The sequence below is a fragment of the Pelodiscus sinensis genome, chromosome 7, assembly GCF_052426305.1.
Source record: "Pelodiscus sinensis isolate ZL-2025 chromosome 7, ASM5242630v1, whole genome shotgun sequence".
Classification (NCBI taxonomy): Eukaryota; Metazoa; Chordata; order Testudines; family Trionychidae; genus Pelodiscus; species Pelodiscus sinensis.
Window position 1 is genome coordinate 77,927,609 of NC_143058.1, and position 15,789 is coordinate 77,943,397.

At 48.4% G+C, this 15,789-nt stretch overlaps 1 protein-coding gene and 1 long non-coding RNA gene across 11 annotated transcripts in view; one reads left to right on the forward strand and one right to left on the reverse strand.

Moving 5' to 3' along the window:
- Positions 1-15,789, forward strand: part of PLEKHM3 (pleckstrin homology domain containing M3) — a 173,681-nt gene that overhangs the window by 61,410 nt on the left and 96,482 nt on the right. The window lies entirely within an intron of this gene.
- LOC149524100 (uncharacterized) overlaps positions 1-15,789 on the reverse strand; it is a 31,539-nt gene that overhangs the window by 2,459 nt on the left and 13,291 nt on the right. The window contains exon 2 of the long non-coding RNA XR_016350114.1: positions 1,831-2,008. This is a non-coding gene — a long non-coding RNA (uncharacterized LOC149524100). The remainder of the gene's footprint in view (positions 1-1,830; positions 2,009-15,789) is intronic.

The window sequence follows — 15,789 nt, forward strand, 5'->3', positions numbered from 1 at the left end:
GAAGAAAGCATTGAGTACTTTAGCTTTCCCCACATCATCTGTCAGTAGGTTACCTCCTTCATCCATTAGGGGTCCCGCACCCTGTCTGATCACCTTCTTCTTGTTAACATGCCCCTAGAAACCTTTCTTGTTATCCTTCACATCCTTTGCCAAAGGTAAAAGATGGAGCTATTTAATTCCAAATAGGAATTGTCCATCCCAAACTATTTCTCTGCATTCTTATCTAAAATTCAGTTATTCCTTCTTTTCATTTATAGTAATTCTTAGGACTCGACAAATAGAGCCGGGTTCGGGCGATCAGCGCATGCGCAGAATGATCTCCGCGTGCGCAGATGGCCGGACAGCGTGGCTGGCAAGCGGGGCTTGCCGCGGTTCAGCGAGTCCTGGTAATTCTTCAGATTCATAGTATTATCGTGATCTTACTTACCTTGGAGAGAAGAGTCTCAGAGAGGTAGCCATGTTAGTCTGAAGCTTTAAAAACAACGAGTAGTCCTGTGGCACCTAAGAGACTAACAAAAATATACAGATAGAATCACGAGCTTTTGAGGGTAAAACCCACTTCCTCAGATGAGATGAGCTTGCATTGAGTTTGTGAACTTCAGCTCTTAAGCATTGCCATTCATTCCTGTCCGTTCCATTGTTCCTCCATGAAACTCAAGTCATATCCCTGGGCACGATGTCCTATCATTTAGTCAAAGGTCTGCCTCTAGGTCAGATGGACCTTGGCTTTGTTTGCATTATCTTCTCTGGTATTGTGTTTGTCTATAGCAGTGTCCCTGACATCTTAATCTTTTCAGTTGTAGCCAATTTTCTGTGTCTTGATTTCACATCTTATTCTCCTTTTAATTTCATTTGTCTTTAAATCATTCCATTTACACCCTCTGTCTTTCACATAATTCTTTTTACTTCTTCTGAGTAGTATTAGGCATCTGAAATGATAAGCAGTTTTGGCTTGTTTCCACTTTTTCCTGTAAAGTTCTTGTTTTGTTGCTTGTCCAGTTTTTCCTTGTTGGCGTATGCCCTCCAGTAATTCCCTCTGCTATGTTTTGTAATGTTTCCTTGAATATTTCACATCCAGTCAGTAGTGAGAGTGATCCATCATTATAGAATAATGGCCTGACTCAGCCTCTGAGCATCACCTGGTATGCCTCTCTCACAGAACTACGAATTTACCAAGATCAAATGTGGCTCCCGTTACACCCATCTTTTAGTTAATCTTTCGCTAGTTCATTATCGTGGCCACACTCAGCACTTTGACAGAGGCTAAGGGCATAGGTGGCAGGTGAGCCCCGGCCCCCACCTTGCCCCTTCCACACCCATCAGTGCCAAGCCCCCACTGTGGCTACTGGCTCCTCCCCAGAGCACCCTGCCCCCATCACTGTGGCCTTTCGCCCCTGCCCTAGTGCCTCCAGCTTCCCTGCGCCCCATCCCTGGAGTGTCCGAGCACCAGCCAGAATGCCTTCCCTCCCTGGAGGCCCCCCTCACCAAGACACCCCAGTGACAAGAGTACAGGTGGCGAGGCACAGCAGGAGGGAGCACCATGGCCCTCAAGCTGCCTGCCCCAGCTGCTTTCATGGGAACAGCAGACAGGAGGGGTCCTGGAGTTGGAGCATGGACAGGGACATGTCAGGCTGTTGGGAAGGCAGAGCCTCCCATGCCTCCGATACCTGCCACCACCTATGGCTAATGTCCACCAACGACTCTCTGTCGTTCACTGAGGCTAATGGGGTCAGACTAGTTTTTTATTTGATCATTTGGGATGTTCCTTGTAATGTTGTGCATGGCTTTGTGCCAATAATCAGCTTTTGCCTCACACCGCAAGTTCATTACCTTTTCTGTTCTTGGTTGTTGTCCTGAAGCCATGTGATCCAGCATTACTTTTTTGCTTACCAAGTCTCCTACCAGCCTTTCCATTTGTATCTCCCATAATCCAAATGATGTCAGGGTCAGGAATCTCATCTACAGTGTCATCCATCTGCTGATATAGTCCTTCCCTCTTTTGCTGCTTCTGTCAGTGCATAGTGCAGATCAGAGTTAGGCATGGTTGATTGTAGGCAATAGTCAATGTTGCTATGACAGTCTGCTCAGATACCAGTTTCCAGCTGGTCACTAAAGTAACTGCTCTCATGTCCACTATTGCAGCAATCCCGTCCTTATGCTTCATTTGCTTACTTGCCTAGCTGGAGGAAAGGAAATTCTGGGTTCCAAATGTCAGTTCTCCTGTACCCAGCCCCTGTGTCTCCTCTGTGGTAACAAAGCAAACTTGGAACTTCCTGAACTCTTCCACTGTTAGCTCAGTCTAGTTCCCAGAATCCCTTCCTTTCCCCTGCCCGCCCCGCTAGCCACCAGCTCCCACAGTCCTCCCAGAGCTGAGACTGGACCCACAGACCCACTGCCCACCTACAGGAAAGGAGAGAAGCCAGAAGTTCTATTGCCCAACTCCCCTGCCCTCCCCCAGAACCAACCACCCCCCAACTCCCCTGCTCTAACTGCCCTCCCCCAGAACCAACCACCCCCCAACTCCCCTGCTCTAACCCAGTGCCCCTGCCCTCCCCCAGAACCAACCACCCCCCAACTCCCCTGCTCTAACCCAGTGCCCCACCCCTCCCCCAGAACCAACCACCCCCCAACTCCCCTGCTCTAACCCAGTGCCCCTGCCCTCCCCCAGAACCAACCACCCCCAACTCCCCTGCTCTAACTGCCCTCCCCCAGAACCAACCACCCCCCAACTCCCCTGCTCTGACCCAGTGCCCCACCCCTCCCCCAGAACCAACCACCCCCCAACTCCCCTGCTCTAACCCAGTGCCCCTGCCCTCCCCCAGAACCAACCACCCCCCAACTCCCCTGCTCTAACCCAGTGCCCCACCCCTCCCCCAGAACCAACCACCCCCCAACTCCCCTGCTCTAACCCAGTGCCCCTGCCCTCCCCCAGAACCAACCACCCCCCAACTCCCCTGCTCTAACCCAGTGCCCCTGCCCTCCCCCAGAACCAACCACCCCCCAACTCCCCTGCTCTAACCCAGTGCCCCTGCCCTCCCCCAGAACCAACCACCCCCCAACTCCCCTGCTCTAACCCAGTGCCCCTGCCCTCCCCCAGAACCAACCACCCCCCAACTCCCCTGCTCTGACCCAGTGCCCCTGCCCTCCCCCAGAACCAACCACCCCCCAACTCCCCTGCTCTAACCCAGTGCCCCTGCCCTCCCCCAGAACCAACCACCCCCCAACTCCCCTGCTCTGACCCAGTGCCCCTGCCCTCCCCCAGAACCAACCACCCCCAACTCCCCTGCTCTAACCCAGTGCCCCTGCCCTCCCCCAGAACCAACCACCCCCCAACTCCCCTGCTCTAACCCAGTGCCCCTGCCCTCCCCCAGAACCAACCACCCCCAACTCCCCTGCTCTAACCCAGTGCCCCTGCCCTCCCCCAGAACCAACCACCCCCAACTCCCCTGCTCTAACCCAGTGCCCCTGCCCTCCCCCAGAACCAACCACCCCCCAACTCCCCTGCTCTAACCCAGTGCCCCTGCCCTCCCCCAGAACCAACCACCCCCCAACTCCCCTGCTCTAACCCAGTGCCCCACCCCTCCCCCAGAACCAACCACCCCCCAACTCCCCTGCTCTGACCCAGTGCCCCTCCCCCCCAGCCCCTGCCCTCCCCCAGAACCAACCACCCCCCAACTCCCCTGCTCTGACCCAGTCTACCCCCACCCCTCCCCCAGAACCAACCACCCCCCAACTCCCCTGCTCTAACCCAGTGCCCCTGCCCTCCCCCAGAACCAACCACCCCCCAACTCCCCTGCTCTAACCCAGTGCCCCACCCCTCCCGCAGAACCAACCACCCCCCAACTCCCCTGCTCTAACCCAGTGTCCCACCCCTCCCCCAGAACCAACCACCCCCCAACTCCCCTGCTCTGACCCAGTGCCCCACCCCTCCCCCAGAACCAACCACCCCCCAACTCCCCTGCTCTAACCCAGTGCCCCACCCCTCCCCCAGAACCAACCACCCCCCAACTCCCCTGCTCTAACCCAGTGCCCCTGCCCTCCCCCAGAACCAACCACCCCCCAACTCCCCTGCTCTAACCCAGTGCCCCACCCCTCCCGCAGAACCAACCACCCCCCAACTCCCCTGCTCTAACCCAGTGCCCCTGCCCTCCCCCAGAACCAACCACCCCCCAACTCCCCTGCTCTAACCCAGTGCCCCTGCCCTCCCCCAGAACCAACCACCCCCCAACTCCCCTGCTCTAACCCAGTGCCCCACCCCTCCCCCAGAACCAACCACCCCCCAACTCCCCTGCTCTAACCCAGTGCCCCACCCCTCCCCCAGAACCAACCACCCCCCAACACCCCTGCTCTGACCCAGTGCCCCTGCCCTCCCCCAGAACCAACCACCCCCCAACTCCCCTGCTCTAACCCAGTGCCCCACCCCTCCCCCAGAACCAACCACCCCCCAACTCCCCTGCTCTGACCCAGTGCCCCTGCCCTCCCCCAGAACCAACCACCCCCCAACTCCCCTGCTCTAACCCAGTGCCCCACCCCTCCCCCAGAACCAACCACCCCCCAACTCCCCTGCTCTAACCCAGTGCCCCTGCCCTCCCCCAGAACCAACCACCCCCCAACTCCCCTGCTCTAACCCAGTGCCCCACCCCTCCCCCAGATCCAGCCACCCCCCAACTCCCCTGCTCTAACCCAGTGCCCCTGCCCTCCCCCAGAACCAACCACCCCCCAACTCCCCTGCTCTAACCCAGTGCCCCTGCCCTCCCCCAGAACCAACCACCCCCCAACTCCTCTGCTCTAACCCAGTGCCCCACCCCTCCCGCAGAGCTGGGGACATAACTCAGCAGGGTGCAGGGTAATGTGGTGACTCCATGGGAGGAGCCAAACCCACCCCCCATATCGGACCTGTCCTGGGTCTCGCTGGAGCTGCTGCTGCCGTTACCACCTGCTTTTCCCTCCAGGAGCATGGGCGTGTGTGCAGAGCGGCTGTTAATGTCTGGGCTTGCAGCTCCCAATGTTCAATTTGAGTGACAGGCACATGCCCTGCCCCCTCCCCAATCCCCTTTTCAGGGCAAAATACTGGACATTTTTAGCCTTTTAAAAAAGTCGGATGGCTGGAGATTTAATAAGTGGAATGGAGGACATGTCTAGGAAAATCGGATGTATGGTAACCCTACATATTTGAGATGAGTGGAAATTAATGTAAATTCTCCTGTTCTTGAGCAGGGTAAATAGGAACACTGAAGAATTTGACACCATATGATTTTAACTAGAATACAATTTACCTTGCATCATATTATAACTTTTTCCCCTGACCCCTGTTAGTCACACTTTTTAGGGGGTTTCAAGTACCTATTAGGAAAAAATAGGATGTAGGAATCTGATTTTATTCTCTTAATCCACCTCCCTGTTTTCTCTCCCCCTTGATCATCACAGAGATCTGGAAATAGTTTAAGCCCCTTAAACTCATAAAATTCTAAATTGGCTGAAGAAGACACTGCTGGCTGGCACATGAAATAGCAGCCAACCCATCTTTTCATGCCTTCTTAGGTACAAAATGACTTGCAGACCTGTACACGGTGGGGTGTAAAGGGTGCAAACACGCACCTGCATGCATGGTCCCCCAAGTAAGCATGCTCCGTCTGCGGGAAGGCAGCCCAACCCCCCCCCGGTCTCGCTTCTGGTGAAGGTGGAGGGGAATCAGCCCCAGCATTACCCCGGCCGGCCAGAGCATGGGGCAGGAGGCCAGAGCACGCTTACTTGGGGGGGCATTAGGGAGCATTCACACCCATGTGATCCACATTTACAAAAAAAAGCACACAGCCCCAGAAATTCCTATGTACAGGCATGACTTGATCGTGCCCACCTGACACCTAACTTGATTTTTTTGGATAGCAGTGTGAAAAGAAGAGTTTGCTCTGCTTATCACATGTGTTACTTCAGTTATAGTGTCATGTTGGGACAGATTAATTTGCTGTAGCTTTGGCAGAGCCATCAGGGTATTTAACCCAGTGGAGACAAATGACTCCAGCAGATGATAAACAGGCTTTAAATGAAGAGAGATTATGTACTGCTATCAAAGCACCATGGCCACAAACAGTGCAACTTTGCCTAACTGCAAAAAGCAAAAGCTTCTCAGTGATTCTATTTCCAGTGGACATGAAAAGATAACCTTTTGTTTCTGCAGATACTTACCTGATAAGATCACACCAAGGACAGGATGAAATGTCTTCCATGACTGTTGCGCTTCAGATTAACAAACAAACTGGGAAACTTAAAAACGGCACAGAATGCTACATTTTTTACTTCAGTTGGAGCTAACTGTCTCCTAAGATTTGCTCTCCTTGCACTGACTGCTTTTGTTTCAAGCAAGTTGTGATAAAACACTCTGGAGACTTTAAACCAACAGGACTTGTGATTTCATTGTTCACAAGAAATGGCAAATCTAAAAGACTTGTTAGCATTGAATTTATGTTGTACACCACAAACTTAACTGGGACTGACAATCTGATTAACAATATAACAGTCCTCGGTAGTTGTTAAAGCACAGGTCCCTATTGCAGTGTAGATGAGACTGAGCTATGTCTCCAAATTATAGGTATTGTGACGATATTTTCTGAACCAAAATTAGGGACACATTAGCCATGCCCCTGACCTCTGGTAGACACGCCCCTGACTCCCATTTGCCACTCTTTCTGCCACAAGAAGTCCCACCCCTGGAGGTAGTACTCCCAGGGTCAAGTTGGACACATGACCAGAAGTAAAGGGTATCGTGTGACCCCTCTAAGAACTCCTCTCACTGTCCTCCTACCAATAGAAATGAATTCGGCCCCCACAGGACCCCCACATGCAACTATCCTGCAATGGCACTAACCCAGTTTGCATTGGATTCACTCGGGGGAGAAGCTAAGAGAAGTGTTCCCTCTAAGAGTTTCCTCCCATGAGCAGAGTGAATTTTGTCTTGTGCACCAGCACTGAGTTCATGTGGCTTGTTCAGATGTGCCACGGTGGCACCCAAGTTATTAATAAATATTGTATAAACCTCTCCCTTTTCCCTCTGCTGCCATGCCTCCTACCCTCCCCCCACATCTGCTCCCCTGGTGCTGCTGCCCCCCACCCCTCACTCTCCTCTGCTGTCCTGGCTCCTGCCCTTCTCACCCCCCTCAGCCTTCCTGCGACCTGCCCCTCTCCCCTGCACCATCCCTTCTCTTCCCCTTGTGCCCACTCCTCCTCTAGCCCCACTCTGATCATCTGTAGCTACCCCTCCTCATCCCCTCTCTACCCACCTGCCCTGCCTCTCTCTTCTCTCCTTTCCTCTGGTGCCCATCCCTCCCCTCCAGTGTCTGCCCTTCTGCTTCACCCCTGCAATCCCCTAGCACCTGCACCTTCCTGGTGCCTCCCCCTTCCCTCACTGTCCCTGCCCTCCTTTCCCTCTCCCCCTAGTGCCCACCCTCTCATCACCCTCTGCCCCATTTCTCCTCATGCTCCTCTGTGACCTCACACATGGCTTGCTTCATCCCCTGCCTTCCTCATGCTCACCCCTCCTTTCAACCCCTCTTCTCCAGGCACCCACCGCTTCTATCTCCTCTTCATCCCTCTTGCCCCCATTGTCCCTCCCCGCTCCCAGCATCACCCTGTCCCCTCCCCTCTCCTACCTTCACTGACATCTTCCCCCCCCTTTTCCCTCCTGCCCTTTTCCTCATTGTTTCCTCTTGGCCCCCTGGCATTTCTCTTCTCCACCCTGCCCCTTGGTGCCTGCCCCTTTCTTCTCTCGTCCTGCCCCTCCCCCCCAACACAAGCCCTTTCCTCTCCTCACCCCCACCTTCCCCTTAGTTCACCTTCTGCCTTCCAGTTTGTGAGGCTGGAGCCTGCAGTCTGGCCCCAGAAGTCCCTGTAGCCCTGGCCCCAGCTACTCCTGGGGAGGGACCACTTGCTGGGAATGGAGCTGGGGCTGCCCGTGGTGCTATTTTTAGTGCCGCAGTCCAGTCCCCATGAGTGGCCAGCTAGCGTCAATCAGCAGCTGCATGAGGCATGTTCCATTGAGGCTGCCCCAGCTGGAATGTGCCTCAGATGGCTGCCACTTGACTCCAGCTGGAGATGGAGCTACCCGTGGGAACCTGGACTGTGGCACTAAAAATAGCTCCACAGGCGGTCCTCACTCCAGTCCTGGTACCTGCCGAGCTGAGTGCGCCCTGCCCCTCAGTGCCCCAGCAGGGCTCCTCAGAGCTTCTGCCGGGACTCCAAGGTGGCCCAGAGGAGAAAGAGGTGGGGCCACCAGATCAGGGCTCTGCGTGGCAGAGGCAGTCCCGTAAGGGGAGGGAGAGAGGAAGGGGCCACTCACCACCAGAAGTTGGCACAGCTGCCCTATGTGCCCTGCTGGATGGAGGGAGAGGAGGCTGCTGCACTGCGCCGGTATCCCATCAAGTAGTGAAATGTCCAACAGGGCTTTCTGGGACATGCACTCCTTGATGGGACAGCACATTTAAATGTGGGATTGTCCTGGAAAAAACAGGACGTATGGTCAATGTAATTATAGGACAAGTTTTTTGAGTTCTGCTGCACTTATACCACTTGCTTTTCAGGGATCACAAGGTCAGATCCCAAGGCAGCAAGAGATCAGGTGTTTGCAACGAGTCCCAGGATGTATCAATGTGGAATCTGCCATCTATCTCCCCATCACTATTCTGGTATCCCCACCAGACTGAAAGAAAACACAATCAATCAATTTGAAATGTGGTTAATTTTTTAAAATTTCTGTAGAGCACTCTATAAAGTGGGATGACTTGATTATTTTTATATTCCTTTCACCATCATTTTATAAGGGTTTTTACCACTCCCATTTTTATGTTTATAAAAAATGTTTACATCAAAGCACAAAGTAAGAGTCCCGAACCTGCAAAACTCCAAGCCTATGCTTCAGTCTTTGCAGAACTGAGACATAAATGACTCTACACAGGAGCAGTGAAACTGACTATTCCCAAAGCACTGTTACATACACAAAGCAAACGTCTTTCACTAACTTTTTATTAAAGCAAAGCTGAAATAAAACACAGCAACGTTAACAAGCTGTGTCATACATTATGGATTGCTTGTGCAGGGTTTGGTAAATATTCAGAGAACCTAGCAACAGCTTCTATCTTGCTGGCTGCAGAGCTCTCCTGAGTATGCGCAAATGGATGACCAAATTCTAAACATATGTCCTCTTTTTGACACTTCTCTTAGGCTATGTCTACACAGCAAGTTTTTGCTGCAGAAAATATGCTAATGAGGGAGTCATTAGTGTGAGTCGCGATGTCATTAGCATATTTTCTGCCGATTCTTTTTGCTCAAGGGGAAGCATAAAGATCTTGTGCAAAAGGGGAGTTTTGTGCAAAATGGTAGCAGCTACACTGCTTCTTTTTGTGCAAAAACCCCTTGTGCAAAAAGAATCTGCAGAAAATATGCTAATGACATTGCAACTCATGCTAATGACTCCCTCATTAGCATGTTTTCTTCTGCAAAAACTTGCAGTGTAGACATAGCTTTAGTGAATACTTGGTGTGAAAGCTTTTCCAGGTTGTTGATGGACTTCTTGAGACTGCTTCTTTTATATTAAAAATATTACTTTGCTAATACGATCAATATTGACACTGTTTTATTCTTCCCCAATTACTCCCCCCTTCTATTTGTATTAAAACTGCATTTGTTTTCAATGCTTGCATTTTAATACGGATGGTGTTGCATTTGCCTTGATTTAATTGTGGAGCCCTCTGGCACCTCAGCAAGGAGGGAATGACATGTCACATGAGACCATTTACTAAACTAAAGCATTTTGGAAAATAGTTTCATAATAAAAATGTAAATCATTTTCCAAATGGATGTAGTACAACCCCATTGTTGGATTTTAACTTGTACAATTATGTTTGAAACTGCCGCTAGTTCAGCTCCAACATGGTCATAGCACATTTGTTTAAAACTGCTCAGTGGACAGACTGTGCCACCACTTTTAAACCCTTTTATAAGCTGCAGCCTCTCAGAGGGAGTGCCCTCAGCTCTTCTGAGCCCTGGTGGGAATTGAGGGAGTTTCATACTTCACAGCAGACATTTTCAGCCCGTAATGCAGGTTGTGATGCTATTGCATATGCAGGCTATAGCTGCTCAGCTGTTCATTTCCATCCCAATTCAACAAGAATACATTTTTGTCATAAATAGGGAGATTGGACAAATAGACCAGCTTTGCTTTTCAAGTAGGGTTGTCAGATGGTTGAAACAAAAATACCAACCCCTCCTTCCCCCCCCCCCAAAAAAAAACAGAGAAAAAATTCTTTTGAAGGGGAAACAAGGGGGGGGGGGGGCGACCAAAGTTGTTGAGCAAAAAAAAAAAAGTACTCCAAGTACTTAAGCCAAAAAAAAAATTAAAATAAAACAGCATGTTCCCTTAAAGAATGAGAGCAGGGATAAGAACAGGGGAGAGGTTGAGAACTAAGACCCAGGGGAAGCATTACCAGGTAAGCATGGGGGCTGGGTTTGTTGCGGGCTCAGGGGAGTGGGGAGGCCAGGTGCTGAGTGTTTGTAGGGTTGCCAGGTGCCTGGCATTTTCGCTTCCTGGTCGGGGAAAAATTCAGAATATATCGGACAACTCAGGTGTCCGGTATTCTCTGAATTTTTTTACCAGACAGGAGGCGAAAATACCAGACTGTCCGGATGAATACCGGACTCCTGGCAACCCTATTTACAAGGCTTTTCCAGGGCCAGTTTCTGTGGTAATGGAAATAAGCGCTTCTCTCACTTGAGCATCTCTTTACATGCTCATGGCACTGGATTGTAGTGCATGTGTGTATGGCTAAGTACACTGCAAACGTCTTTCGGAATATGCTTTTCTGGAAGATATCTTCCGGAGAAGCTCATTTCAAAATAGAGCGTCCAAATTACAGGGAAGACTCAAAATTAGTCCAAGACTGGCTCCCCTAACGTGAATGTGCTATCTCTACTTAGAGCCCCAGGAGGCACTGAGGAGGAATGACTTTAGAGTGGCCCTGGTGAAGAGCTATTTTGACATAGCAGCAGTGGAGTGTCTACACACACCCTCTTCCAAAAAAGCTTATTTGGAAAAGGACTTATTCTTCATGGAATGAGGTTTACCGCCATCAGAAAAAGCCATCCATTATTTCAACTTTCTGTCAGAATAATGCAATTGCTAGTATTGTTTTTCCAGACTAACAGCCATTATTCCGGGAAAATGGTGCAGTGTAGATGCACCTTATGTCTTACTGAAGAGCCAGAGGGCACTGCCCACTTCTTTTTCTCAAGATGAAATTGGGAGGAAAGAATGATCTTTAGTTTTTTCTCCAGAACTGGCCACTCGCAAACAACATTAGTTTTTTAGTGTAAGTTGAAAAGTAACACATGATCAAAAAAGGGGGATGAGAACAGGAAAGAAATGTCTGTCACCTTGGCCCAAATTGGCTTAAGCAGTGAGATCCTGATTAGAGTCAGTATTTGTTTTTATTACATATCTGTTATCACATATGATAGTGTTTATAGGAAATAAAATGTTGCCCATAATTCAAGCACCTCATTGGTAGTAGTCATTTAACATCTACTGTCTAAGAGGCTTGACTTTCAACAACCTGAAAAATATATTTGCCTTTCACTAGCTAATTATTTTTTTTAGCAGCAGCAATGCTGAAAAGACTTCAACACATGGTGCTGTTCTTGCCAATGTTATTACTGTGTTGAATTACCATCTACGTGTTCAGAAAATACAGTTGGGTGTGTTAATGAAATCAAATCTAATAAGATCAAACCGTTGTGAGCTGGTTCAAAATGCTGAGTTCTTAGATCACAATTCTTAGTGATCGGTTTTTAAATCTTCTGTTTACAAATCCAAAGTGCTATGCTATCTTTAGATTTGTTTTTTGGAAAACATTTTTGTCACTAAAAACTTAAAAAACAACAAATGGTCTGGTAGCACTTGAAAGACTAATAAAACATGTAAATGGTATCATGAGCTTTCGTGGGCACAGCCCGCATCTTCAGATGATCCATTTTTGTCACTGGCTCTTATCTTATCTTGTAGCCATCTTCATTATTTCATGGCCGAGCTTGAGTCGTTCAAAGCATAGTCATGCGTCATCTAATCTAGCTTCAAAACACCCAGGTGGAGTGACATACAGGGATTTCTTAAACACATTTCAGTTGTGGGCTATCTGTAGCAAGGTAACACACTCATCTGAGCAACAGTTTAGAACAGAAAATGAAGAATGACTTACTCATAGGAAACTGCAAATGGGAATTAGGTAGATAGGATGTACTGTAATTTCTTCATCTGAAATCCAGCTAAGATATACCCCTATTTGAGAAGAGTGCTGTGGCATTTTTAATGGCTTTAAATAGTCCTTGATTTTACAGCTTGTCTAGAATACTAAGGGTACGTGTTTCACAACTGTCCTGGAAATATGGGTGCCTCCGTTTCCATTGCTTTTAATTCAGGTCTCTCCTAAGCAGCTTTGAAAATCTCAGCCTAAAATAACCATTTATGAGAACTGATGGAGCAAAATTAATTGAAGAACTTTTATTATTTTTTTGATTCATTGATGTATTGATTTTTAGTCTAGGCTTGAGTTGCCTAGAAATTGCAGTTGTTACAATAGTCTGTCAACCAACTGCTGTTCTGTCCAGAGCTGTTTGTTCCTGTTTCTAAATTTTCTTCCAGGCTCCCAGTGTAATTTATAATTGATTATATGTTGTTGTTGAAGTTCTTATCAGCCCCCAAATATTTTTCACATGTGTTTTCTTTGGGTTTCTAATGGCTGTTTTGGTTCATTTTTATTCTATCGTTATATCCCCATCTGTTGTAGAACCTTGTTTTATATGTTTATTAATGGACCCAACCAACAATTCTTTTTGCTTCCTCATTGTTACGCCTTGGTTCAGTGATGTGGTGGGAGCCTCAAGGGTTAAAGCCGACTACCCAGTGAAAACTACTGGATGATGGTGAAACAAATGATTTTTTTATTAAATGGAATGATTCTTTTATCAAAACCAACAATTAGCAAATGGCTTTTTTTTAAAAACTAGCAATTGCCCAATGCTTTTACAGGGTAGAAAAACCTAAACTTAGCTATACTTAACTAATTACCAACTTCTTTGATTACAATTCAACTATACCAAATCACTGTCTCTAATTCGCTTAAGGCAGCACAGCATGCAAGCAAAAATACAAAAACAAAGCTAATATAATGATAGTAAAAACTTTGTCAACAGCCAGCCCCTCTATGGTTATTTTAGGCAGCTGGTGGAGTTAGTCATAAATCTACCTTTACAACTTAACCACTCCTGGGTTTCTATTACTAACACTTATACTTGGCCTAAATACAACACCACTACACAACACAAGATTATACAATTTACACAGTGTGGTTAATAGAATTCAGTTACACTTTACAGAATTACACAGTGAAATTAACACAATTCAACTATTAACTAAACCAATAACTAATATATTTAAGCAATACTTACAAATCCAGCAACAATAACAACATAAAGACACACTAGAACTCGGCGCATGCTCAGGACTTGCGCACCTCTATCTTTGACTCGAAGGGTGGGGAGGCAGCCTCAGGGTGTTCAGTCCTTCAGCCGGGCAAAAAAAGACACATGCCCTCAATACACGGAACCTCGCTGAACAAAGGGGTCGAGGGTCTTTTATGACATAACCTGATATCCGGTACCTTATTAGGATTTGTTCCCTGGCCGGGCCTGATAGGCTGGTAATGAGGTAATGTCCAATATTACCCTATAGGATTTTTCATGATGCCTGCCTGATGGCCCCGTGGACAGTGCCGGGTGCGGGCATGGTCAGTGTGCATGGCAGTTGCGTCTTAGCTCCCTATGCCTACCTCCCTCCCAAGGACCGGTCAAGAGAGTCTTAACTATTTCTTACAGCTGTGTTCTATCTTTTCATGTTCACCTCCCTATTTTTCAGAGCTTTTAAGTCCCAGGATGCCTGTAAGGTCAAATTCCGTTTACAGAAAGCTGCATTGTACTTCCCATGCTCCTCTGAGTATCTCATGGTCTGGGTTTTCTGTGAGGGGCCTTGTGTGGCAGGATGGGCTATATGCAAAGGCCATGGTCAGAAAAAGCCTGCTTTACAACACTCATCAATAGAGCTTTGCCCTCCAGCTGCAGATCTATGGACATATTTTTGATTTTTGTATTTGCTTTGCAGTTTCTGCTGAAAATAACACACTTTTGCAAAATAGTTGTGTTCATTCCAAGACTGATATTGTATCTCTCTTGCATGAGATCCTTTTATATTGTATTATGGTTGCTCCCATGCTGATTGCAAAAAAATCTGATGTGCCATTTGTTTCCCCTTGCACTCTGTCTCCGTATGCCTTTTTAATTAGATTCCTTTCAGTTCTCTCACTGCTTCTTCACATTTCCATGTGAGAAGCACAGCTTTCGCTAGCCCTGCAAATACCCAAAATCTTGGAAAAAGTCAAGTCTTTCTTCCCAAAAGTAATTCAATTTGTAATTAATCCATTTATTGTCTGCTCAGACTCACAAGATTTAACTTCATGACACCCCGTATCTGTAACAGTCCGTGGTCTTACCTGACATCTTGTTTCTTGTAAGGAGAACGCTTTCCCAAATAGTGTTCATGAGTAGTTCATAATATTCTTAACATTTGTGAATGAGTGTCTAGCAGCTTGTTTTTCCTCCATGCTCCCACAAAATCGTTGGAGCTCTCTAGTGCTGCAGGACCTCCCACATGGTGTGGTGTACCCTCTCTGAATTCCCTGTGTAGTCCCCTTACTAAAGGGGCCTCTGTTTTATTCTAAAAAGACCCTGTGTGCTACAATCCAGACTACAATTCCCATGAGCCCTTGGGACAAAAGAGGGAGGAGGGACTCTTGTGAGAGAGGAGGTCTCTCCATGTGCTTGAAGAAGAGACCTAGCAGTCTGGGACTCTGCCTTGCAGTTTGGAACCAAAGGGGGAGCCAGGCTGCTGCCAAGACATTGACCCAGTGCAGGGGCTGTTGGATGCAGCTACTACATGCCTGTTGGAACTGGGATCTAGCAGGCTGCTTCCGATAGGCACAGCATGAGGCAGTAAGTTTGGGCCTTGCTGGAAGAGTGCTGCCTGGGACAGAGCTGCTGTTTAGCCTGGACCAAATCCTCACTACAGCTGCAACATCAGCGCGCCCACGCAAGCAAGTGTCTGGGACTGAGTGTAGGGGTGTGCACACTCTGGGGTGGGGTCACTGTTGTCTGGCTAGATAAGCTTCAGTTATTGTTGCGTGTTTTGTTAATGCTGTTCCTTGCTAATCTGTTAATCCCTGTTTAGTTAGGTAAAGATGGTTTATTTTAAAGTATTCTATTAGATGTCTATGATTTGTAGTTGTTCTGGAATTAGATCCAGCTTTACGCTGGAATGAGGATATTCCTGGAGGCTCTCAAGGCACCAGTGTGTGTACAAGGCCAGCCAGGTGGAGGCACCGCCAGTTTACATTCATTGCCAGCAAGGGACTGCAGCAAGGGGGTGGATAGGGCTTTCACCATCACCACTGGGGTACTCAGGATCTCTTTTGGGTTAAAACACCAGGCGCCCAGGCACACCTGTGAGTGTGACCTGCTCCCCAGTAACCCGGGGAGGAAAAAGGGGGTTACACCTACAATACTGAAAGTGCTACAGTCATCTACAACATTTCTCTGGGCTCCATTCTCTTCCAGACTGCAAAGCCTCAGCAACATTGAGTGATTTTGTTTTATTAGTCAGCTCACTGTTTGAAAGCTTTTTTCTGCGCACAGTAT